This window comes from Bos grunniens, chromosome 11 (genome assembly GCF_055505025.1).
Source record: "Bos grunniens cultivar Pamir isolate PY7600 chromosome 11, Bosgru_T2T1.0, whole genome shotgun sequence".
Classification (NCBI taxonomy): domain Eukaryota; kingdom Metazoa; phylum Chordata; class Mammalia; order Artiodactyla; family Bovidae; genus Bos; species Bos grunniens.
Genome location: NC_141175.1, coordinates 17,617,502 through 17,641,814, shown reverse-complemented (window position 1 = coordinate 17,641,814; position 24,313 = coordinate 17,617,502). Strand labels below are relative to the sequence as shown.

Genomic DNA, 24,313 nt, shown 5'->3' with positions numbered 1-24,313 from the left:
TTCAGCTTCTCCCTGTGTAATTGGGGGACATGGATAGTAGCTTCTACATGTGGGGGGGGTCCCATTCTGCGATGAGGAGCATGGTGGTCTCCTAACCAGCCCTTTATCTGGGGGCTGTTCTTGCAGCAGAGCTGCTGTTTCTCAGTCTGAATCCCCTGGATCACTTCTTTCCCACAATTCTGGGCTGCCCTGCTCCACATATTGTGAGTTTGTTCTAATTGCCCTCAGCTGCAACTCTTGTTGAGGCTCCCACCCCGCTCTGCCTGCCTGGAGAACCAAAGGACCTGGGAGTTCAGGCCTTTAAGATACCCTTAGACAGAGACCAGCAGATTCAGGGACCTGCTCGAACCCTCTGGAGGAGAAACCCCCACAGGATCACACTTTGCCCCGAGGTTCCACCTTCACGTGGCTCCTTCTCTCCCATCTTGCTTCCTCCTCGGCCTTGCCAGTTTCTCCCGAGAGCACTTCTTCTGGAAGTCGTCTGCCCAGGGTCTGCGGCTGTGAAGCCAGAGTAAGTGTTTCTTCTGTAACTGTGTCTTCAAATGCCATTGTTGTGTCCTGTTAGGAGCACCAAAGCTAGTCTCTTTAGACGAGCCAGCAATGACTTGACAAGAACTTTTTGTCTTTCCCAAATCTTCTAAAGCTCAGACCTTTAAAGCTTTTCTTCTTATAATTTTGTGATATTTCTGCACCACCTATTGCTGGCTCTATTTTAGACTGTCTTGCTGAAGGATGGCTGTTGGTTTCCTCTCTGTGTTGTCCTGCACCTGGAGGTGAGTGTCCTGTCTGAGCTCTGCATGATGTTGAAGCTACAGTGGCCCAGGTCTGATCCTCGGCCTCAGTTCTTTATATGTTTGGACATATAGCTCAGTTATCCTGACTCATTTCCTTGTCTGTAAAATGAGGAAAATCATACTTCCAGTCTTACTGACCTCAACCTTCTTTGTTATTTGTCAGTTTTTACTCTCACTTGTTAATTCCGTCTTGCCTTTCATTTTTTATTGGTCTTTTTTAAAATTAAATTAATTTATTATTTTAATTGGAGGCTAATTACTTTATAATATTGTAGTGGTTTTTGCCATACATTGACATGACTCAGCCAAGGGTGTACATGTGTTCCCCATCCTGAACCCCACTTCCACCTCCCTCCCTATCCCATCCCTCAGGGTCATCCCAGTGCACCAACTCTGAGCACTCTTTCTCATGCATCGAACCTGGACTGGCGATCTATTTCACATATGATAATATACATGTTTTTCATTTTCAGCTCTGGTTCCTCTTCCGAGATTTTCCTAAATTTACAGGCTGGGTAGGTGCCCCTCTTGGCTCTCCCACCACACCTCATGCAGCTCTCTATCAGAGGTAACTACCAGCTTTAAAATAATCCACCTGTCTCTCTTGCTGACTTTACTACATCACGGGCTCCTTGAAGATGGGCATTACCTCGTTCTGTCCTGTGTCTTTGTTGTCTTGCTCAGCTTCTGGTCTGTGATAAGTACTCAGTACGTGCTTTTTGGAAGAATGTAAATGTTAAGGCTTCTTAGATTCATAAGAACTTTGCCTCCTGATGAAAATACCTCATATAACCTTCTGCTTTTTTTTGAGAAATAAACTAACACAAGGAATTGTTTTCTACATGGTTTATGCTGTTCTTACCCAGTAGAAAAATCTGGGGGTCATATAGTTTTTTTTGTTTGTTTGTTTGTTTTGTTTAATGACTGCAGTCATTCTTAATAATCCTTGAATGAACTTATTAATAAAAGTATGATGGTCTTAAAATGTAAGGATTGATACATGAGTGATGTATTGGTCTAGCTAACATGTCACCATCATCACTGAGTGAAAATACTGTAGGTTGATTGAAGTCTCATCAAAGTAGCTTGTTGAAATGCTACATTTGCTACCAATGCAACACTGCACCTTCCCATCCAATCTCAGCACTCTAGTTTTGCACAGTATGTGTTTCTTCTGGGTGGAAATTTACAAAAAATTACGGCTCATGACTCCTAGGGAGTGCGGCAGAATCACCTCTTTGCAACAGCCTTTGTGGTAGGGTGTTGTGGTTTAGTCTCTCAGTTGTGTCTGACTCTTTGTGACCCCATGGACTGTAGCCCGCCAGGCTCCATGGGATTTCCCAGACAAGAATATTGGAGCAGGTTGTCATTTCCTCCTCCACGGGATCTTCCCCACCCGAGGACTGAACCTACATCTCCTGCATTTGCAGGTGTATTTTTTACCTTGTGCAACCTGGAAAGCCTGTATACCAAAACTGGCAACATAGAACCAAGGTTGTTTAATGAAAAGACTTTAAGAAACTTTGAGCTGGAGCATGATACATTAGGCCAAGGTCAGCGCTTTCCTGGAAGCGCTGGAAGCATTACCTGTTGATCGTTCCTCTGTTCTTTTAGCTCAGAGAATCAGTTTGCTATCTTCTCTCTGGGACAGTGCTTAAGATCCACAAAGACAGCTCCTCTTCCCTCCCTTAGACTTTTCCATCCATGCTAAACATCTCCAGATCTATAAGCTGTCTTTCATGAGCTGGTCTCTTTGCATGTCTTTTACGATCAGGAGGTCAGAAGTGAATTAGAATTCTAGGTGCATTTTGTGTGGAAAGGGGAAGATGGACCCCATTACCTTACATTTAAAGTGAGGTGGACAGCTTACTTCCCTTTTTTCCAGTCTGAGTTATATTATTTAGTTATGGAAAATTTAGGGCTTGCCAATCATCATCAGGCATGAAATCTGGACCTCTCTTTCTCATGACAAATAAAAGCCCTGATTTTTTTTTCCTTGAGAGCTCAATGGCCTGGAATATTGTAGGCACAAGGACATTTTGAGGGAGAAGAAAGCAAGTGAATTTTATGCTTTACACTAAAGCCATGCTTTTTTTCTGATTTTATTAATGGAAGGTGATTATAGAATATTTTAATGTCAGGAAGGTTTGAAAACCATTATGCGTCTCTGCAGATCTAAAGCTGTTCTGCTTAATGACTACTGTGGATGTGCATGATCTGTCTCTGTCTGTCTGTCTCTCTCTCACACACACACTCCACATGCAACAGTAGAGAGTTGACTCTGCTCTTATTTGTCATGCCTTCCACAACTCCTGTATTGCATTTAGGAGGTGCTCAGCGTCTTACAATACTCAGAAACACTGACACAAAATACAAAGATGATCCAATTACACTTTCTGCAACTGCATTTCATTCTGCTAATGCTTACAAATTAAGGGTGTCTGTCGCTGCTTGCATGAGGCTGCATGGAGAGTGCCTCCGACCTCATGAATTTTAGAGTGTGTGCTCAGAGGAAACGCAGAAACCAATCCAAAGGTAAGGAGCTGACACACAGCTCGTAATCCCTGTCTAGCCGGTATGAAAATCTGCCTACGTGGGGAATGCAAAACCAAGTCACCCAGGCACCCGTGGAGTCCTGGGCCGTCGGGGGTGTTACTTTACCAGATCGGAGGCAGGGCTGTCCTGATGTGAAGTATTTAAAGAGGAATCACTTTTCTGGGTTGAAAAACACGCATGTGCTCAGCTCTTTTTAATCAGCACTGTTTTGGCCATTGTCCTTTGCTTTTAAAACTTTCAGCATGTCTGTGGATGCCCTGGTATTCACTGCGATGCTGGGAGGTCAAGATTGTCCCCAGGATACAAATAGGGCTGTAGAGGCTGAGGGGTGACCCAGCCTATGGGGTCCTTACCTGCTGGATGCTGACAGCACGGAGGAGGGACTGTGGTGGGTTATCAGCAAAGATGGTATAGTTGCCCTCATCCCTACATGTGCACTCAAAGGTCAGGGCAGCTTTGACCAATGGAATGTGCCAGAAGGGGTGCCTAGCAAGTCCCAGCTGAGGCTGGAGAGGCTGAAGGTTCCACTTCTGCTCTCTTGGAAACCCTGAACCCTTCCTGGGTTTTCATGAAACCACTGATCCCCACCCCTTTCTGTTAACCCCCCTCCCCACCCCATCCTCAGCTGAGCCCATTCAACCTACAGGAAAGTAACATAATAAAGCTCTGGCATTTTAGACACAGAGTCTAGGAGTGGCTTCTGTCTCTGCCCCTTAGGATCTGTGATCTTGGTCAAATCTCTGATTTCCAAGTTCTCAGTGTTCACATCTCTACAACGGGAATAACAGTGTGTGTGTGTGTTAAGTCGCTTCAGTCCTGTCCTACTCTATGTGACCCTATGGACTGTAGCCCACCAGGCTCCTCTGTCCATGGGATCCTCCAGGCAGGAATACTGGAGTGGACAGCCATCTCTGCTTCCAGGGGATCTTCCTGACCCATGGACTGAACCTGAGTCTCTTAAGTCTCCTGCATTGACAGGCAGGTTATTTACCACTAGCGCTACTTCTGTTGCTGTTGTTCAGTCTCTCGGTCGTGTCTGACCCTATGCGATCCCATGGACTGCAGCATGCCAGACATCCCTGCCCATCACCAACTCTCAGAGCTTGCTCAAACTCATATCCATCTAGTCGGTGATGCCATCCAGCTATCTCACCTTCTGTCGTCCCCTTCTCCTCCTGCCCTCAATCTTTCCCAGCATCAGGGTCTTTTCCAGCGAGTCAGCTCTTCACATCAGGTGGCCCAAGTACTGGAGATTCAGCCTCAGCATCAGTCCTTCCAATGAATATTCAGGGTTGATTTCCTTTAGGATTGTCGATATCCTTGCCTTGAAAACCCAACAAACTGTATGAAAAGACAAAAAACACCACCTGGGAAGCCCCTTTTATGTGGACATATGTTTTCAACTCATTTGGGTAAATACCAAGGAGTTTGATTGATGAGTCATGAGTTAAAAGTATGCCAAATTGTATAAAAAAACTGCCAAACTGCCTTCACAAGTGCCTGTACCATTTTGCATTCCCACCAGAAACGAATGAGAGTTCCTGTTGCTCTGCATTCTGGCCAGATTTGGTGTGTGATTTAGAGTTTGGCCATTCACAGAGGCATGTAGTAGTATCTAATTAGGGTTTTAAGTTGCATTTTCCTAGTAACAAAAAATACGGAACATCTTATCATATGCTTATTTGCTATCAGTATATCTTCTTTGGTGAGTTGTCTGTCCAGGTTTTTTGCCCATTGTCTAATCAGGTTGTTCATTATCTTATGATTTAATGAAGTCTTTGTATACTTTGGAAAACAGTTTTTTATGTCTTTCTTCAAATATCATCAGAGAAGGCAGTGGCACCCCACTCCAGTGCTCTTGCCTGGAAGATCCCATGGACAGAGGAGCCTGGTGGGCTGCAGTCCATGGGGTTGCTAAGAATTGGACACAACTGAGTGACTTCACTTTCACTTTTCACTTTCATGCATTGGAGGAGGAAATGGCAACCCACTCCAGTGTTCTTGCCTGGAAAATCCCAGGGACGACGGGGCCTGGTGGGCTGCCGTCTATGGGGTTGCACAGAGTCAGACACGACTGAAGCGACTTAGCAGCAAATATCATATCCCAGTCTGTGGCTTGTCTTTTCATTCTCTTGATATGGTCTTTAGCAGAACAGAAGATTTTAATTTTAGTTAAGTCCAGCTTATCAATAATTTCTCTCATGGATTGTTGTGACTTTGGTGTTTCAGCTGAGAAAGCATCACTATATCCAAGGTCATCTATCTATGTTTTCTCCTGTATTTTCTTCTGGGAGTTTTAGTTTTGTGTTTTACATTTAGGTCCATTTTAAGTTAATTTGTGGCACATGTAAGATCTTTGTCTAGATTCTTTTTTTTGACATGTGAATGTCCAGTTATTTCAACATTATTTGTTGAAAAGCTGAATTTGCTCCATTGAATCCCCTTCTATCCTTTGTCAAAGATCAGATCACCATACTTATATAAGTTTGCTTCTGAGTTCTCTCTGCATTCCGCTGGTGTATGTGCCTCCTCTTTCCTCTGACCACATCATTATGATTACTGTCACCTTATGACACTTCTTGAAGTTGGGTAGTGGTTGGTCTTCTTGCTCTGTTCCTCTTCCATATTGTATCTGCTATTCTGTGTCTTTTGCATCTCCATATAAACTTCAGAGGGTTTCCCAAGTGGCTAGTGGTAAAGAACCCACTGCCAACGCAGGTAGACCTAAGAGATGGGAGTTTGATCTCTGGGTCAGAAACATCTCCTAGAGGAGGGCATGGCAACCCACTCCAGCATTCTATCTTGGAGAATCCCATTGACAGAGGAGCTGCTGTGTCCATGCAGGCTGCTGTCCATGGGGTCATACAGAGTCAGACACGACTGAAACAATTTACCATGCAAGCACATAAACTTTAGAATCAGTTTGTTGGGTGCCATAACATAACTAACTGATATTTTAAATAGGACTGCATTAAATCTATAGGTCAATTGGAGAAAAACTGACATCTTGAGAATACTTAGTCTTCTTATCCATCAGCGTCAATCATCTCTCCACTTATTTGGTTTTCTGATTTATTTCATTAGTCTTGTAGTTATCCTCATACAGACTTTTTATGTATTTAATTAGATGTATATCTAAATATTTAATTTTTGGTTGCTAATATAAGTGATATTGCATTTTAATACCAAATTCCACTTGTTTATTGCTCATATTTTAAAAAATGATGGACTTTTGTATATTAATTTTATATTCTACAAAGCTTACTAATGTATAGTTTCAGGAGCTTTTTGTCTTTTCTTTTAGAATTCTACATAGACAATCATATCACATATGAAGAAAGGCAGGTTAATTTCTTGCTTATTGATCTGTATACCCTTGTCTTATTGCATTAGGGAGGACTTCAGTCTGAAGTTGGGAAGGAATTGTAAGAGAGACATCCTTTCCTGGTTGCTGACCTTAGTGGGAAAACTTCTAACTTCTCACCATTAAGTTTGAGGCTAGCTGTAGGTTCTTTGTAGCTGTTAGAATTGAGTTTTTACCTCTTCTGTGGTTTTCCTCTTTATCAATTTTCTCCCTCCCCAGAAATGCATCTGTTTCTTCCATCTCAGATCTTAAAAAAAAAAAAAATTAGTTAAATTAATTAATTTATTTTTGGCTATGCCAGCACATGTGGGATCTTAGTTCTCTGATCAGGAATTGAACCTTGGCCTCCTGCATTGGAAGTGCAGATCCTTAACCACTGGACTGCCAGGGAAGTCCCCCAAACCTTCCTTCATAGTAAAATCAACTTGGACTCCCTCTGAAGCTTTCCCTACATCAGTACAATGAAACTCCAGCCTTCATGAAACTGAACTGTCCGTCAGTTAGACCTGGTTGGCTCAGCGGTCACTTGAGCCTGGGGTCCATTCTGAGCCACATTATGAAGCAGGGGTTGCATTCCTTCAAGCCCACTCACAGTGTACTTACCCATGATGTCCATTTTTACAAATAGAACTCCATTGTGGATAAATGGAATCTCTCTGCTTACCAGAATATTTAATTAATCCAATTACCCATTTCCAATCTATGGAAGATGAATGGAAGTTTTTCTTGTAGTTGAGTCAAGTGTTTTATTTATACAGCCATCTGTTCCAGTAAAAGCCAGCCCCGTGAAGCCTGCACAACGCTGGCAATGCTGCTAGTTTTCTTCAGCTCTGGCTATTTGCTTTCAAAGTAGTGGAGGCAGAAGCCTGAGCTATAGGAGAAAAAAAAGTGAATGGTGAAACCTGTGGTTGTCTCCCTCTGTAATTGTTTGTTGGTGTTGGGTGTGTGAGCTTTTAATCACAGAAAGGAAAATGATTTCCAGATATTCATGGGTACCTAAGGAATTAGAGCACAAAGAGAATTTGAAAATACTTTTGCTAGTGCTGTCCTAGTTGAGGCTAAGATGAACCAGCACATGTCGCCTAGTAATTCATCAACTCAGCACTTTATTTTTAACATGTTGGGGACAATCTGGGGGTCTGGGAAAGTCAGAACTGGAGTGACACGGCTCAGATTTCAGTTCTTGAGCTCTCCTCTTTTGACTTGGCTTTCTTAATAGTTTTCTTTCTTTCTTAAAAAAAAAATGGAGGGAGATGGTTTCTCTGAACACAGTCTTGCTACATTTGTTTCCATTTTTTCCTATTTTGACACTTTCAAGGGGGCTACTTTGGTGTTGCCTGGATTTGTAACATCATTGTCAGTAAGTCTTTTATTTCCAAATGGCTGTGGCACACTGCTCCCCCCACCCCAACCCGCACCCTCCCCCACCACTCACAACAGGCTTGTGGGCCAGTACAAACTAGTCTCTCAATCCAGTGAGCACTTTTTCCTGATATGATTAATGAATTATACATGTTTTGTATTTCAGCCATTCCCAAATTCACTCAGCTCTGGGGGGCTCTGTGGACTCAAAATTGGTTTGGTTAATAGCCCGGCAATTTTCTTGAATAGCTCTATGAAAAAACCCCATAAAGGTCAAAAAAAAATTTTTTTTTCCTATTAACACTTCAAAAAACCCAATTAATTGACTCAAAGTGCCTCAGGGAGGAGAATCTTTTCCCAATTATAACAAGCTGTGTTTTGAATAGGAATTGAAATCTTATTATTATTATTATTTTTTTTCCTGTAGAAACCTGAAGGTGAGGTTGCTCTCCAAGATCCCATATTTCTTTCACAGTCTGAAAATATAAACAAACCCAATGAGATTCATATGCACAGCCTGGAGCATGGGGGGACTAGGTCAGAGACTTGGGAGAGGCAGGGGAAAGAGAGCGGGAGGGAGATAGAGAAGGGGGTGCCGGGAGGGGAGGGAGAGTCAGAGACCCGCCCACCATCTGTCCCCAGTCCTCTACCAGCGACTTTGCACACTACACCCAGCTTAACTGTAAACCAGCAACTGTGACATAGAGACTGAAGACCCTTTAAGCCAGGTCCAGTGAGCAGGAAAGAAGGGTCCCTTGTGCGTGTTATCCTAAATCTTTGATCAGGAGGGACCAGGAAACTCCTCTGTGGCTTTATCTGCTTTCGACCACACAGTGAAGCGCATCCTACTTAAGGAAACAAAAAAACGAGGATGAATCCCACCTAATAAGCCAGCTACTTTGCGGGGGGCGGGGGGGGGTATTGTGGGGGGTGGGGGAAGATCGGGGAGGGAAATAAAAGCCAGAATTTAGCATGTATTATTTCAAAAGGAGATTTTGCTTTCTGCCTCATTTTTATGTTGAAAAGCAGGGGGGAAAAAAACCACAGGGCACATGCCCCACCCCCATTCCTTGAATTCTGGGCTTTGTGTCTCCCGATTGCTGGAGGATGGACTTGTCGGGGAGAGGAGCACAGCTGGTCTGGGTGGGTGAGCTGGAGGGGGCTGGCTGTTAACCCCACAATTGCCAGAGAGCTGAGAGTTCAAGCCAGAGATACAAATCTTGTCAACATCCTTAGAATCAGCTAAAGGGGGGAGCACAGACACCATCTATCCAGAATGATTTTTACATGTGAAATTAATTACATTTTTGTTTCTAAAACCAGTATTTGATTATTATTTAAGACTACAAAAAACCAGGAAAGGCAAGAGAAAAAAGCCCCATAATTCTACTATCCATTGGCAACTGTTATTTATGATGGTTAATGTAATTATCATTGATTATATTTAATAATATAGATAATTTAGGGAACACTGTGCTGGTACTCCAGAGAGTTAACCTATGCTTCCTACAACTGTTCTAGAATATTTGATTAGTTTCTTCATTTGAACAACAAGGAAACCTTTCACATACTCCTTTCAAGTTCCCTTTTTCTGTGGGTACTTAAGTATGCTTGGGTTACATTTGTGCAGTCTTCTTTTCCCACTTGACAATGTGAAAAACTCCATATTTCTACAAACCGCATTTTTAAATTACGTAACTGTAGAACATCATGAGATACTTAGCCATTTCTCTATTTTTAGATAATTATATATTTGCAGAATTTTTTTTCTCGTAAATAAGATAGTACTATGGATATTTTTTTGGCACAAAGCTAATTATTCCTTAGGCCAGATTGCCAGAAGTTTCCCAGTCACTGGGGGCTGTTGAGGTTCTTGATAGATATGTCAATTAGTTATGGAGACCAATTATAGCAGGCCACCTCTGCAGGTGTCCAAGGAAACCATGGCCCATGAATAACCTTGCCAGCCCTGAACATAGGCCCTTTGCTCAGGTGATCATGGCATTTCTAAGCCAGTTGCATGCATTTGATTTTCTTCAGCCCACCCAGGTTGCAGGAAACACCCTTAGCTAGTGCAAAAAATTCTGATGTTTAACTGGTCATTATTTCCTAGAAAGTGCTCTCTGCAAGTTGGGTGACTTTTTTCTATAGTTTTATGTGTTTTAAGTATTGCATTTTTAAACATTCTTATGCATTTCAAGGTGGACAGTGAATGTGTTTTCTATTCCACAAAAGGGAAACAGACATTGTAAAATGCTCCTTTGATTTACTCCCCCTCTCATCCTAAATGTGGGCATGAACATTAGGAGTTCACGGCTTACCCACAAGTATCTGTATGATCATTATTTTATTTTCTGGAGGAAAGGAATCTCATTAGGGGTCCATCTATGACAAGGAGAATAACAGATGAAATTTTACATCCATCTTCCTTGTTGAGCATTCCAAGGTGGAATGTTGATATTCTGGCAGGCTTGTGGCCATCTAGATATCAGTGGTGAGCTGAAGGTATGCTTGTTTGTGCCAGTGAAGATTCTTGGGAAGCCGTGTGGGTTTGCGGACGCTATGGTGGATCTGGGGCTATCGTGGTGGGAAGTCGCTCAGTCATGTCTGACTCTCCACGACCCCATGGACTGCAGCCATCCAGGCTCCTCCGTCCATGGGATTCTCCAGGCAAGAATACTGGAGTGGGGTACCATTGCCTTCTCCAGTTAGGTTGGGGAGCTAAGATACGTTTCTCTTTCTGTAAAGAAAACATTTCAAAGGTAAGTAGCTAATGATTTTGCAAATAAGTTCTCAGAAGGCAAATGAAGGAAGAGAAAGGGAAAGCACGCTCTCTCAACATCAGCTTGTGTGTGTGTGTTCAGTCGCTTCAGTTGTGTCCAGCTTTTTTTATGGACTGTAGCTCACCAGGCTCCCCTTCCACGGGATTCTCCAGGCAAGAATACTGGAGTAGATTGCCATGCCCTCCTCCAGGCTATCTTCCCAACCCAGGGATCAAATCCTTGTCTCTTATGTCTTCTGCATTGTAGGTAGATTCTTTACCCACTGAGTCACCTAGGAATCCCCAACATCAGTTTGTTTGTTAGTTGTTGCTGTTCAGACACTCAGTTGTGTCCAACTCTTTGCCATTCTGTGGAGCACACCAGGCTTCCCTGTCCTTCACTATCTCCCTGAGTTTGCTCAAACTCCTGTCCATTGAGTCAGTGATGTCATCCAACCATCTCAACCATCCAAATCTCTTAAGTCTCCTGCATTGACAGGCAGGTTCTTTATCACTAGCGCTACTTTTGTTGTTGTTCAGTCACTCAGTCGTGTCCGACTCTTTGTGACCCCATGGACTGCAGCACTCCAGGCTTCCCTGTCTTTCACCATCTCCTAGGGTTTGCTCAAACTCATGTCCATTGAGTCAGTGATACTATCCAACCATCTTATTTTCTGTCGTCCCCTTCTCCTCCTGCCTTCAGTCTTTTCCAGGATTAGGTTCTTTTCCAACGAGTTGGCTCTTTGCATCAGGTGGCCAAAATACTAGAGCTTCAGCTTCAGCATCAGTCCTTCCAATGAACATTCAGGGTTGATTTCCTTTAGCATTGACTAGTTTGTCAGTAAAGGTATCTTACTGCCAGTGCTTTGTTTTGTTTGGTTTGTTTCTCTCACAGAACAGCTGGAGCCTTTTTCCCTTTTCTGGGTCCTGTTTCAGTAATCCTGGAAGGTTGTTTAGCACTAGCCCTAAATAATCTATTTCTATTAGAATCAATTTTCTTTAACCTGCTTTGAATATTCTGGATTGTCCTCCAAACTCCATTCTGATATTTCATTTATCTTGCGGTAAGTGTAGTGGCAACAGCTTGCTTGAGAATCTGTGTTCCAGTCCCTATGTCAGCAATTCGTTTTTCCTTTGGGGCTTTGGTTTTCTAGATTTTTCCAAACTTGGCCACTCATGTGAGTTGGCTGTTAAAAATACAGCTATAAGACCGTTTTCCAGGAAAAGCTGTTTAGTGATTCTGGACAGGATGTTTGAGCACATGAATCTGTCAGATGATTACCAAATTTTGGGAACTGCAGACCAAAGAGACTGTGGCATAGCTGTGGTGTGGGCTTCCCCTGGATTTATTAAAGACATAGAATATTGGGTCCCAACCCCAGACCCACTGAACCAGAAAATGCACTTTAACAGGATCCCAGGTGATTTATAGAACAGGGAATTTCGAGAGGCATGGGGCTAGATGAGCTCTAAATTCTCTTCCATCTCAAAAACGCAGTAATTCTGAGCTTTACTTCCATATTCTGATTCTATTTCCAGCTCTTTTCCTATCCTTTTTTCCCTGATATGCTGAAGAAAATTTTGTCTGTGTTAGGTAGATATTCTATTTGGTGAATTTCCAGTTTGTCTGCAAGAGGTTTTGTATGTCAAGAGGAATTGGGACTCAAGGAGTTAAACACAAAACACATTACCATAAGACAGCTGCCAAGGCATCACATTCTGAAATCTGATAAATGAAAAATGGGCATGGTATCAAATTTAATCACATTTGTATTCAGATGTTGTTGAGAGCAGACACTGATTTATGAACTAGCAACAGACACCAGATTTCCTGCCTATGTTATATACATATGAATGGGTGGACGGATGGATAGATAAACAGACAGTGAAATTATGTTGCAAATTACACAGCACCAGACGTGTTTATAACCTAGATCTCATCAAACTGATATTAAAAAATACTACAGATATAATTTTTTCCTGGGCAGTGGCTGTTGGTTTGCTTTTACCCTGAAAAACAGATTGTTTTCAAAGCGTAGTCTTGCTTCAGTGTGTGCAATGTTGAAAATGCTTCTGCTGTGCTCCGTGGCTGTATATTATTTGTTCATTGAGAATATCCTTGATGAGATGAAAAGGGAGAGGGGGGTGCTCACACCATTGCTGCATTCTGTTGCACACACCCCCCCCCCCAACTTCACGAAATGTCCCCAGTGCAAGGAACGGCCGCGTACATCTGGGACTCCACTGCTAAAATCAAGGAGCTGTGAGGTGCTGACCTGGAGGAGGAAATGGCAACTCACTCCAGTGTTCTTGTCTGGAAAAATCCCACGGACAGAGGGCCCTGGTGGGCTACAGTCCATCTGGTTTGCAAACATGACTGAGCACTTGTCAGCAGCAGCAGTGAGGTGTTGAGGTGCAAGGGGGAGGACATTCAACTTGGATTAATAATGAAGAAGTTAAACAACTTCTTAGCCGAGCAACAGGAAGGGCTAGGTTCAGTGTTTCTGTCCCACTGACAATTCCAAAAAAATAAATCATTTGGATCATAAGACTCTCTACTTTACAACAGGTCACTGTTCAGTCTCACCAAAGACATCTAGCCCTCTTTGAAGTGATTTCTTGACCATGCCCTCTGCCTAGGCCTCTGCTTTTCAGAGACTTATCCTCAAATTTGGCAAGTCTGGACAAATTTTATCCATCATTCAGTGGTCACATACATACATTAATTCACTTTCAATACATTTTTACCAAGACCCTATCTTGTGCTGTGCACAGGAAAAATAGAAGTAGATGACCCCTCAGTTGACATTGAAAAAAAAATCAGGTCAAATGAACTTTTTTCCAGGGCAGGAATAGAAACACAGATGCAGAGAAAGGACATGTGGACACAGGGGAAGGAGAGGGTGGGATGAATTGGGAGATTAGCATTGATTTTATATATATATATATATATATATATATATATATATATATATCAGAACCCAGCTGAACTTCCTGTGTTATATAGTAGGTTCCCACTAAATATTTTACACATGATATTGTGTGTATATATATATATATATATATATATATATATATATATATGATGACCTAGAGGGATGGGATGGGGTTTGGGTAGGGAGACACAAGAGGGAGTAGATATATGTGTGTACACACACACACACACACGCACACACATGTAGCTGACTCATCTCATTGCACAGCAGAGACTAACACAATGCTGTAAAGCAGCTAGACACCAATAAAAAAAAAGCAGCTCAGGAGCTATGGATAAGTCAGATAAATATAGACAGTTTCAATATAATTAAGAAGGGTAATTGAATTCGGCACAGAGAGCTAGATTAGCTCAGAGAAGCGACACCTAAATCAGACTAGGAAGGTGCCAGCCAAGGGTTCCTGGAAGAGGTGGCACTGAGTGGAGTCCCAAAGAATGAGCCATCTCCCACTGATCCTTGAAGAGACAGGAGGGTGGGGATTGGTGGTGGAGAAACACTGAGGGACCAGGCATTCCCAGGGTTGGAAACCATGGAGGCTGGGAAAGCATGGCGGTCAGGGGACAGCAAGTAATTGCGATAGAACTCAAGTAACATTGCGCTCCGGCTGCTAACGAGACAGGGTGAAAAGACAACAAAGAAACCATTACTACAGTGTGACCTCGAGGTGTTCATGTCCACCCTGGGGAGAAAATCATGTTGTCACCACCTGAACAGATGGACAGGTGTGATGGGAAAGCTAAACAATGGGAAGGGTTCAGAGACCCAAGTGCAATGAGGACTTCAACTGACAAGGAGTGTTTTGAGAGAAGGACACGAATTTGAGTAGTTTCAGGTCTGGATATGGAAGATAGTCAGGACCAAATGGCTGATAGAGAAAAGATTTTAAAAAAGGGACCACTCTGTGGAATTCTCTGTAGGTGATGATGCTCTTTACTGAGAGAACATCCAGAAGAAGGGGTTTGCTTTGTTAATTTGATTTGCTTTGCATGGAAGTGTGGGGAACACAGGGTACTCCTTTGCTGTGGGTGTGACATTAATTGAAACCTCACCTTCCCTAAGGAGCTTGCCCTAACATCTGAGCTAGAAAGCAACCTCCTTCTGTGCGCCTTTAGGAAACAGAGTGGATATTACCCATTGAGAACCCATTACTACTCTGAACTTGGTTCTGTTTTCATGTGCTGTCTCATCTTCTTAATGAAATTATCTCCTCTAGGGGAAGGCCATGCCTTATTCCTGTTGGATCATTCACAGAGCCTGAAGCATAGTGCTCCATGTAGAAAATATTGGTCAATGTTTGTTAATTGACTTGTTGGATTTTTTTTTTTTTTTTCACTGAACACATTCCCAAGAAGGAGCCAAACCCAGAGTTAGGAAGCCATCTGGCAAAGCCTGTTTGAAAGAACACTGCTTGCCTGTCATAGCTTAGTGGTGTTCTTAAATCGGCTTATATTTATTGAGTATATAACTATGTGCCAGGCTTTGTGCTGAGCCCTTTATGTGTATATATATAAAGAGATGCAGGTTCGATCCCTGCCAAGGGAAGAACACCTGGAATGGGAAATGACAACCTGCTCCAATATTCTTGCCTGGAAAAATCTCATAGAGAAAGGAGCCTGGCGGGCTAAAGTCCACGGGGTTGCAAAGAGTTGGACATGACTGAGCAAATGAACACACGTGCACACACACACACACACACACACACACACATATATATATAATGTCATCTCATGTAATCTTTAGAATAATCTTGTGACATAAATGCTATGAATATTCCCCCTTTAAAACTAAGAAAAATGAGGCCCAGAGAGATCAAGCCATTTTTTAGATCAGTGAGTTGCAAACAGGAGTCAATCTAGCTTCTTGGTCTACCAACTTCAATGTCCATTAAATTTGTTCCCGGATGGAAAACGCCTAGTGCACTCTCTGCCTTCTCTCTCCATCTCTTTTTCTACCATCTGAAAAACTGATACCCTAGGACTAGACAAGCAAGGCTCATCTATGGTTCCCCGTGCAGAGCTGGAGCCAGGAGCTGAGCCTAGATGGGGTGTCATTGTATTCGCTACTCTGCTATACTTCTTTGAAGACAAATCTATTCAACCAAGCTTTTCTACTGGGCAATAGGGGTCACAGAAAGAAACTTAAAGCCTGCTATTTGGCTCCAGAAGTGGCACAAACTAGTTTGGGATGCATGACAGAATCTCTATAGTTAAATTCTAGAGTACAGCAGCCCTGGTGAGACCCTTACAGACAACACACTATAAGAAGGACAGTTTGACACAGTGGGTATTTGTACTCTAGAAAATATGGGAAGGTTGTGATTCTTTCTTCAGATGAGCAGAGCCTAATTCTCTCTGAATCCTCACGGAGCCAGATTTTAGCCACATACCACCTATTAATAAGTGGTTGTTAATAGATATTTTAGCAACTAACATTGTCAGTAGTGGCTGGTGTGAGTGTGTGAATTAGTGCAAGTTTCACTGCTATTATTATTCAAGCTGGGGCTGGATGACCGGATTGATAAAATACAAAAAGGAATTGCTGCGATGAAAATTGGGGTACACGTGTCTCTTTCAATTCTGGTTTCCTCAGTGTGTATGCCCAGCAGTGGGATTGCTGGATCATAAGGCAGTTCTATTTCCAGTTTTTTAAGGAATCTCCACACTGTTCATCGCAGCACTGTTTGTAATAGCCAGGACATAGAAGCAACCTAGATGTCCATCAGCAGATGAATGGATAAGAAAGCTGTGGTACATATACACAATGGAGTATTACTCAGCCATTAAAAAGAATACATTTGAATCAGTTCTAATGAGGTGGATGAAACTGGAGCCTATTACACAGAGTGAAGTAAGCCAGAAAGAAAAACACCAATATAGTATATTAATGCATATATATGGAATTTAGAAAGATGGTAACAATAACCCTGTATACGAGACAGCAAAAGAGACACTGGTGTATAGAACAGTCTTTTGGACTCTGTGGGAGAAGGAGAGAGTGGGATGATTTGGGAGAATGGCATTGAAACATGTATAATATCATATATAAAATGAGTTGCCAGCCCAGGTTCAATGCACAGTACTGGATGCTTGGGGCTGGTGCACTGGGATGACCCAGAGGGATGGTATGGGGAGGGAGGAGGGAAGAGGGTTAGGGATGGGGAACACATGTATACCTGTGGCGGATTCATTTTGATATATGGCAAAACCAATACAATATTGTAAAGTTAAAAAAAAAAAAGAATTGCTGTATCAAGAGGTGGACCACAGGAGGTTGGCCAGGGTGACCCCTTCAGCTTTGTGTTCTTGATTCTTTCTAGGTGTCTGACTGGTTGCTACAAAGCCTAACCACCTAATTCCTAATTTTTCTCCAAGATGGTTCTTGCATGCATGAGCCAACTGCCTATGGTATATGGATTGGGGAAACATTTTTCTCCATTTCAGTTGGCCCTAGATTTGAGCCTCACATGATTTTCAGGCCTTTGGTATAATGGTCAGAACTACATGCCTATCTATAAAGGGAAGTTACAGAATCACTCTAGAGATTAGAGCATAAAATTAGCAGCTTTGTACTCCAAGATGTTTCTTCTTTCCACTGGAGAAAGTAAGTTAGGATTAGAATGTCACAACACTGCCACATATCCCCAAACTTTAAGATATACTGTGTAGAACAATTCAGGTCCTTTTAGGATATTTTACTATTTGTAAAGCCTGTGAGAAGACAAATCTGCCTTAAAACCCTCTTTATTGGTGACTCAGTTTTGGGTCACTGAAAGTTGAGCTTGGGTGAAGCAAGAATGAAAATTCATTCCTGCCATTCCTGGGACCAACCACAATTGCAGCAGTCAAGTCAAGACCTTAAGATGTGTCTACAAGATCTGTGGGCACAGAGGAGTTGGATTTCCTGTTGGATTCAGCTCTGAGTGTGGCATGCATGGGCTGGGGTGATGAGGCAATGGGCAGAGACAACAGACGACATTCTGAGGTCAAACTCGGAAGTCCGATTGTTGGGTCTGAAATCCAAGTCTGTCCACTCACTCCTGTGACTTTGGGCAAGTCATTTTGTTCCTGCTTGACTCAGACTGGAAGTAAAATGCCTAATTGGCTGAAATAACCCTAAAATATTTCCTAAATTTATTCTGAGAATTAAGTGAGCCAGTACTCTCAAAGCTTTTAAGTCAGAGCTCGACCTTAAAAATGAGCACTCAGTCAGTATGAGTTTTTATTACAATAGCAATTACAATCATTATTCCTGGAAGTAGAAATAAGGGCTAAATCACTAAAACAGGAGGAAAGGAAGGGAAAAAAAAAGAACCATAAGAGGAATCAGAGAGATTTGAAGGAAGAAGTGAGAATGTTTGGGAGACATTCGTTTTACTCTAGATTGCTGTCTAAACCAGATTGTAGGTTCTTGAGATGATGCTGTTCATATGGGTCAGGATTTGTCTGCTCTCAGCACGTGATAAAATGCAGAGGATGCAGGGCTGGTTGATGTGAAGAGCTCCAGCTGAAGCCAAGGTCACGGTGTGCTGACCCCTGAAGTTCCTAAAGTTGAACTTGATTCCTCACGTTCCATGCAGAGGCCCCTGAGTGTGGAGCCTTGGTCTTTTAAATGCAGTCCCTGTTTTGATGAGACTCCACCATCTGGCTGTGTATGGCAGAGCTTCCAATTACAACTACATCAGCCTACAGGCTCCCTTTGGCATGCTCACAGCAAACCCTGCTCTCTTGGAATTTAAGATCCCTCTTCTGAAATATTAGAGGAGGGGAAGTCTAGGGGCCCCAGGAGGGTTGTTGGCATATACAATGCTCCATCTCAAACCAGACCTCTGCAAACTTCTTCCTCATTTCAGAATTGGACATTAAAATGGTATCTGAACTAGCATAAAATTGTTCATATAAGTTTCTTGTCATCATTTTCTTCAGTATCCTACAGATACCCCAGACACGACATCTGAAGACTTCAACTGAAAAATAATAGCCTATGGGAAGATACAGCATAGCTACTGTGGGGAGCAGGTGGTGACTCTTGCTGCCATAGCCTTGAGCACACACGTCCTTGCACAGAACTCCCCAACACAGTTTCTCAGATGAGATCACCCCATCGTCCAATTCCAACCCTCTCTGTTCTCAGCCACAGACCATACTTCATAGACTTGAAGTGAGTGTCATTCATCTCTGATTTCTCAGCCTCTGCTAGAGAAACTGACATGTAAGAGGCTCTGTAAGTAACATGAAAAGAAAAAAATTAAAGCTGACTTAGGTTGCTTCCGTATCTTGGCTATTGTAAATAGTACTGCAATAAATAGTAGGGTACTTATATCTTTTTGAATTATGGCTTTCTCAATATATATGCCCAGTAGTGGGATTTTTGGGTCATATAGTAGTTCTACTTTTAGAACATCATACTGACTATACCAACTTACATTCCTACCAACAGTGTAGGAGGGTTCCCTTTTCTCCACAGCCTCTCCAGAATTTATTGCTTGTAGATTTTTTTTTCAATGATAGTCATTCTGACCTATGTAAGGTGATACCTCTTTGTACTTTTGATTTATATTTCCCTAGTAATTAGTGATTTTGAATATTTTTTCATGTGCCTCTTGGCCATTTGTTCATCTTTGGAGAAATGTCTATTTAGATCTTCTGCTCCTTATTTGTTAGGATTTTTTTTTTTCTCTGATATTGAGCTTCATGAGCTGTTGGTATATTTGGGGGTTTAATTCCTTGTTGGTTGCTTTCTTGGCAAATATTTTTTCCTAGTCTGTAGGCTGTCTTTTAATTTTGCCTATGGTTTCCTTTGTTGTGTAAAACTTTTGTGTTTGATTAGGTCCTATTTGTTTATTTTTTGTTTTTATTTTCTTTGCTCTAGGAGTTGTATCAAAAAAGATCTTGCTGAGATTTGTGTCAGAGTGTTCTGCCTATGATTTTTAGTTCTTTAATCCATTTTGGGTTTAATCTACAGCACTATTTACAATAGCCAGAACATGGAAGCAACCCAAATGTCCATTGGCAGAGGATAAAGGTGTGGTACATATATGCAATGGAATATTCAGTTCAGTTCAGTTCAGTCGCTCAGTCGTGTCCGACTCTTGGTGACCCCATGAATCGCAGCATGCCAGGCCTCCCTGTCCATCACCAATTCCCGGAGTTCACTCAGACTCATGTCCATCGAGTCAGTGATGCCATCCAGCCATCTCATCCTCTGTCGTCCCCTTCTCCTCCTGCCCCCAATCCCTCCCAGCGTTAGACTCTTTTCCAATGAGTCAACTCTTTGCATGAGGTGGCCAAAGTACTGGAGTTTCAGCTTTAGCATCATTCCTTCCAAAGAAATCCCAGGGCTGATCTCCTTCAGAATGGACTGGTTGGATCTCCTTGCAGTCCAAGGCACTCTCAAGAGTCTTCTCCAACACTGCAGTTCAAAAGCATCAATTCTTCGGTGCTCAGCCTTCTTCACAGTCCAATCTCACATCCATACATGACCACAGGAAAAACCATAGCCTTGACTAGATGGACCTTTTTTGGCAAAGTAATGTCTCTGCTCTTGCATATGCTATCAAGGTTGGTCATAACTTTCCTTCCAAGGAGTAAGTGTCTTTTAATTTCATGGCTGCAGTCACCATCTGCAGTGATTTTGGAGCCCCCATAAATAAAGTCAGCCACTGTTTCCACTGTTTCCCCATCTATTTCCTATGAAGTGATGGGACCGGATGCCATGATCTTTGTTTTCTGAATGTTGAGCCTTAAGCCAACTTTTTCACTCTCCATTTTTACCTTCATCAAGAGGCTTTTTAGTTCCTCTTCACTTTCTGCCATAAGGATGGTGTCATCTGCATATCTGAGGTTATTGATATTTCTCCCGGTAATCTTGATTCCAGCTTGTGTTTCTTCCAGTCCAGTGTTTCTCATGATGTACTCTGCATATAAGTTAAATAAACAGGGTGACAATATACAGCCTTGACGTACTCCTTTTCCTATTTGGAACCAGTCTGTTGTTCCATGTCCAGTTCTAACTGTTGCTTCCTGACCTGCATACAGATTTCCCAAGAGGCAGGTCAGATGGTCTGGTATTCCCATCTCTTTCAGAATTTTCCACAGTTTCTTGTGATCCACACAGTCAAAGACATTGGCATAGTCAATAAAGCAGAAATAGATGTTTTTCTGGAACTCTCTTGCTTTTTCCATGATCCAGCAGATGTTGGCAGTTTGATCTCTGGTTCCTCTGCCTTTTCTAAAATCAGCTTGAACATCAGAAAGTTCACAGTCCACGTATTGCTGAAGCCTGGCTTGGAGAATTTGGAGCATTACTTTACTAGCGTGTGAGATGAGTGCAATTGTGCAGTAGTTTGAGCATTCTTTGGCATTGCCTTTCTTTGGGATTGGAATGAAAACTCACCTTTTCCAGTCCTGTGGCCACTGCTGAGTTTTCCAACTTTGCTGGCAGATTGAGTTGCCGTGACATGGATGAACCTAGAGATCGTAATACTGAGTGAAGTCAAACAAAGACAAACACTATCATGTGCTATTACTGATATGTGGAATCTAAAAAAACGGTACAAATAAACAAAGTTACAAAACACAAATAGAGTCACAGATTACCAAGGGAGAAAGAAGGGGAGGGATAAATTGAGATTGGGATTAACATATGTACATTACTATATGTAAAATAGATAACAAATAAGACCTACTGTATAGCAAGGGAACTCCAGTGAATACTCAGTAATGACCTATATGGGAATAGAATCTAAAAGAGTGGATATATGATTAAATATATAACTGATTCACTTTGTCATAAAGCAGAAAGTAACACAAATTGTAAATCAGCTCTACTCCAATAAAAATTAAAAATTAAAAAAATGAAATAGTCAAATTAACTCATTTAAAAAAACAAACAAACAAGCTTTAGAGGAAGAGGGCTCAGGCAGACTACAAATTTTAAGACTTCCATCTCAGAGGACCAGCAGTCATTTGATGCTTTTATGCTCTCTTGAATATAAAAGTCACAGTTTACTTTTCTCTTAGTGACCATGTACAAAGGCTCATTTATAATTTATGTGCCAAGTCCTTAATAAAGCAAACCAAATGTCATGTTTCCCCTTTTCTACATTACCAAGTCATTATTTCTTCTGGATGAAAGCACTTTTGATTCATGAAAATAAAAACAATGAGATCATTTGGGTGGATTCAGTGCATAGAAATATTCTTTCCTGTTACAGATGCTCAGTTGTCCTCATCACTCTTAGAATGGTTTCAACCAACCATGTGTGAGTTAGCAGGATTCTGATGAAAGCTGCTGTGAAGGTCTGGTTCGTTGGAGTGATCCATGGTGAAAATGAAACTCTTTATATGTCAACAGATTTTCTAAGTGAAACTTTTATGTATCATCCTCCCATCTATGGGCCCGGGAAGAGAGAATGATACTCTGCTCATCTCTGTATTTCTATTTTAAAAATTATTATTATTTTTTGGACATGCCACATAGCATGTGAGATCTTAGTTTGCCTGAAAGTGAAAGTGAAGTCGCTCAGTCATGTCAGACCCTCAGCGACCCCATGGACTGCAGCCTTCCAGGCTCCTCCTTCCATGGGATTTTCCAGGCAAGAGTACTGGAGTGGGGTGCCATTGCCTTCTCCGGCCAGTTACTGCTGCTGCTAAGTCGCTTCAGTCGTGTCCAACTCTGTGCGACCCCATAGATGGCAGCCCACCAGGCTCCCCCGTCCCTGGGATTCTCCAGGCAAGAACACTGGAGTGGGTTGCCATTTCCTTCTCCATTGCATGAAAGTGAAAAGTTAAAGTGAAGTCTCTCAGTTGTGTCCAACTCTTAGCGACCCCATGGACTGTAGCCCACCAGGCTCCTCCATCCATGGGATTTTCCAGGCAAGAGTACTGGAGTGGAGTGGCATTGCCTTCTCTGTCAAATCTGCAGTCCCTGCCTCAAAGTGGAGAGTCTCAACCACTGAGTCACCAGGGTAGTCCCATCTCTGTGTTTCTGTCACACCAATTCTTGGACCTCATCTGGTGCTTAATGGATATTTCTTGAATGTTGATGGCCACCAGTTACATGAGCTTTTCTTCAAAACACTGCTTTCTGGGATCCTTTGTTCCCACCTGCAGAGAAGGACGCTGTCACTAGATGGGGCTTAAGGCCCTTTCAACTCTGTCCATGATGCTGTGTCTCCATGTTCATACAAGATGGACTTCTTATTCTTCTGGGCAATGCACCGGGCAGAGTTACTACTAGATAATATTTTGTACCACTGGTGAAATCTGACGTTCACAAATATTTGAGTATGCCTCTGTATTTTCTTAAAGGAAGATGGAAATAAAAATTCATGAATTGAGATTGAAAAGCTTATTAATGTCCCTTGGAATATTTTGACATGCAAAAATGTCTCTGTAAATTCTAAGGAAGCAGAAAGTTCAATTTTCATAAGGTTTTGTTTAAAAAAAAAGGCAAAAGTTTTTCTTCTTTTGAACTTACACTAGAGACAACATAGGCCCAAACAGTGTTTTGTAGATGAACAGATGCCTCAAGCTTAATGGATCTTAGGATATAACTTTTAATCTTTTATGTGGTTATGAACTTTTTGAAATTAATGAGCCTAGAACCCTCTTTCTACTGCACACCTCATAGCTTTTTATGTTAGGATCTTCTGGGACCTCTTGAATTAGTGATATTTAGTGGGATGAAGAGTCAAAATCCTGCTTCTAGCCACTGCTTTCATTGCCATCACAGAAAAAGCACTTTCCCGCTATGTTTTGGCTTTTTCGTTAAGAAGTAAAGTCATCACATGAGATGATTTCTTTGCCCTATCTGGCTAAAATTTTCTACTTTTCTGTTATTTACACTACATATCCTGTGATGAAAGAATTTCTCTAAAGGAAAGACAAGCAAGAAAGTATAGAGAGATCAGTGCCTCACTCTTCTGCCTACCTGAATTCTGTTTCACCCAATTACATGGCAGTTGTATTACAGCTCAGTAATAAGAACAAACTGGGAGCTAGGAAGATCTTGATAAAGCTATTATGAAGACTTGGCTCATTGGAAACTTAGAGAAGTATCAACAGGAATCGAAATGACACATAATAGAAAATCATGCTTAACTGGACATGTTTCTGAGAACTGGATACAATAAATTTTGAATCTTTTTTTTTTTTTGAAAGAAAGGGTGTCTGATTCTGTAAAATTCAGGGTGTACACTAGAAGGATCATTTGTTTCATGTATCCTGTGAGCACTGGTGATGTTGGAGCTCAGCCAAAAATAAAAGTCCTTGGGCATCAGACAGGCATATACTCACCAGTTTTGGAATCCAGATTGAAGCATCTTATTTTAAAAAAGGATTTCTGTCCATTTGAAACCAACACAACATTGTAAGTCAGCTATACTCCAATCGGAGAAGGCAATGGCAAGCCACTCCAATACTCTTGCCTAGAAAATCCCATGGATGGAAGAGCCTGGTAGGCTGCAGTCCATGGGGTCGCT

The 24,313-nt window shown here is 42.0% G+C and overlaps 1 long non-coding RNA gene across 9 annotated transcripts in view; it reads left to right on the top strand.

The window, feature by feature from the left end:
* Window positions 1-179: 179 nt before the first annotated feature.
* Window positions 180-24,313, top strand: part of LOC147362663 (uncharacterized) — a 107,791-nt gene continuing 83,657 nt past the window's right edge. For 2 of the 9 annotated variants that reach the window (XR_015135754.1, XR_015135750.1), the window contains exon 1: window positions 185-511. This is a non-coding gene — a long non-coding RNA (uncharacterized LOC147362663). Of the gene's footprint in view, window positions 512-24,313 lie in introns of all 9 variants that reach the window. The other 7 variants (XR_015135753.1, XR_015135751.1, XR_015135756.1 and 4 more) reach the window with 6 other exon arrangements.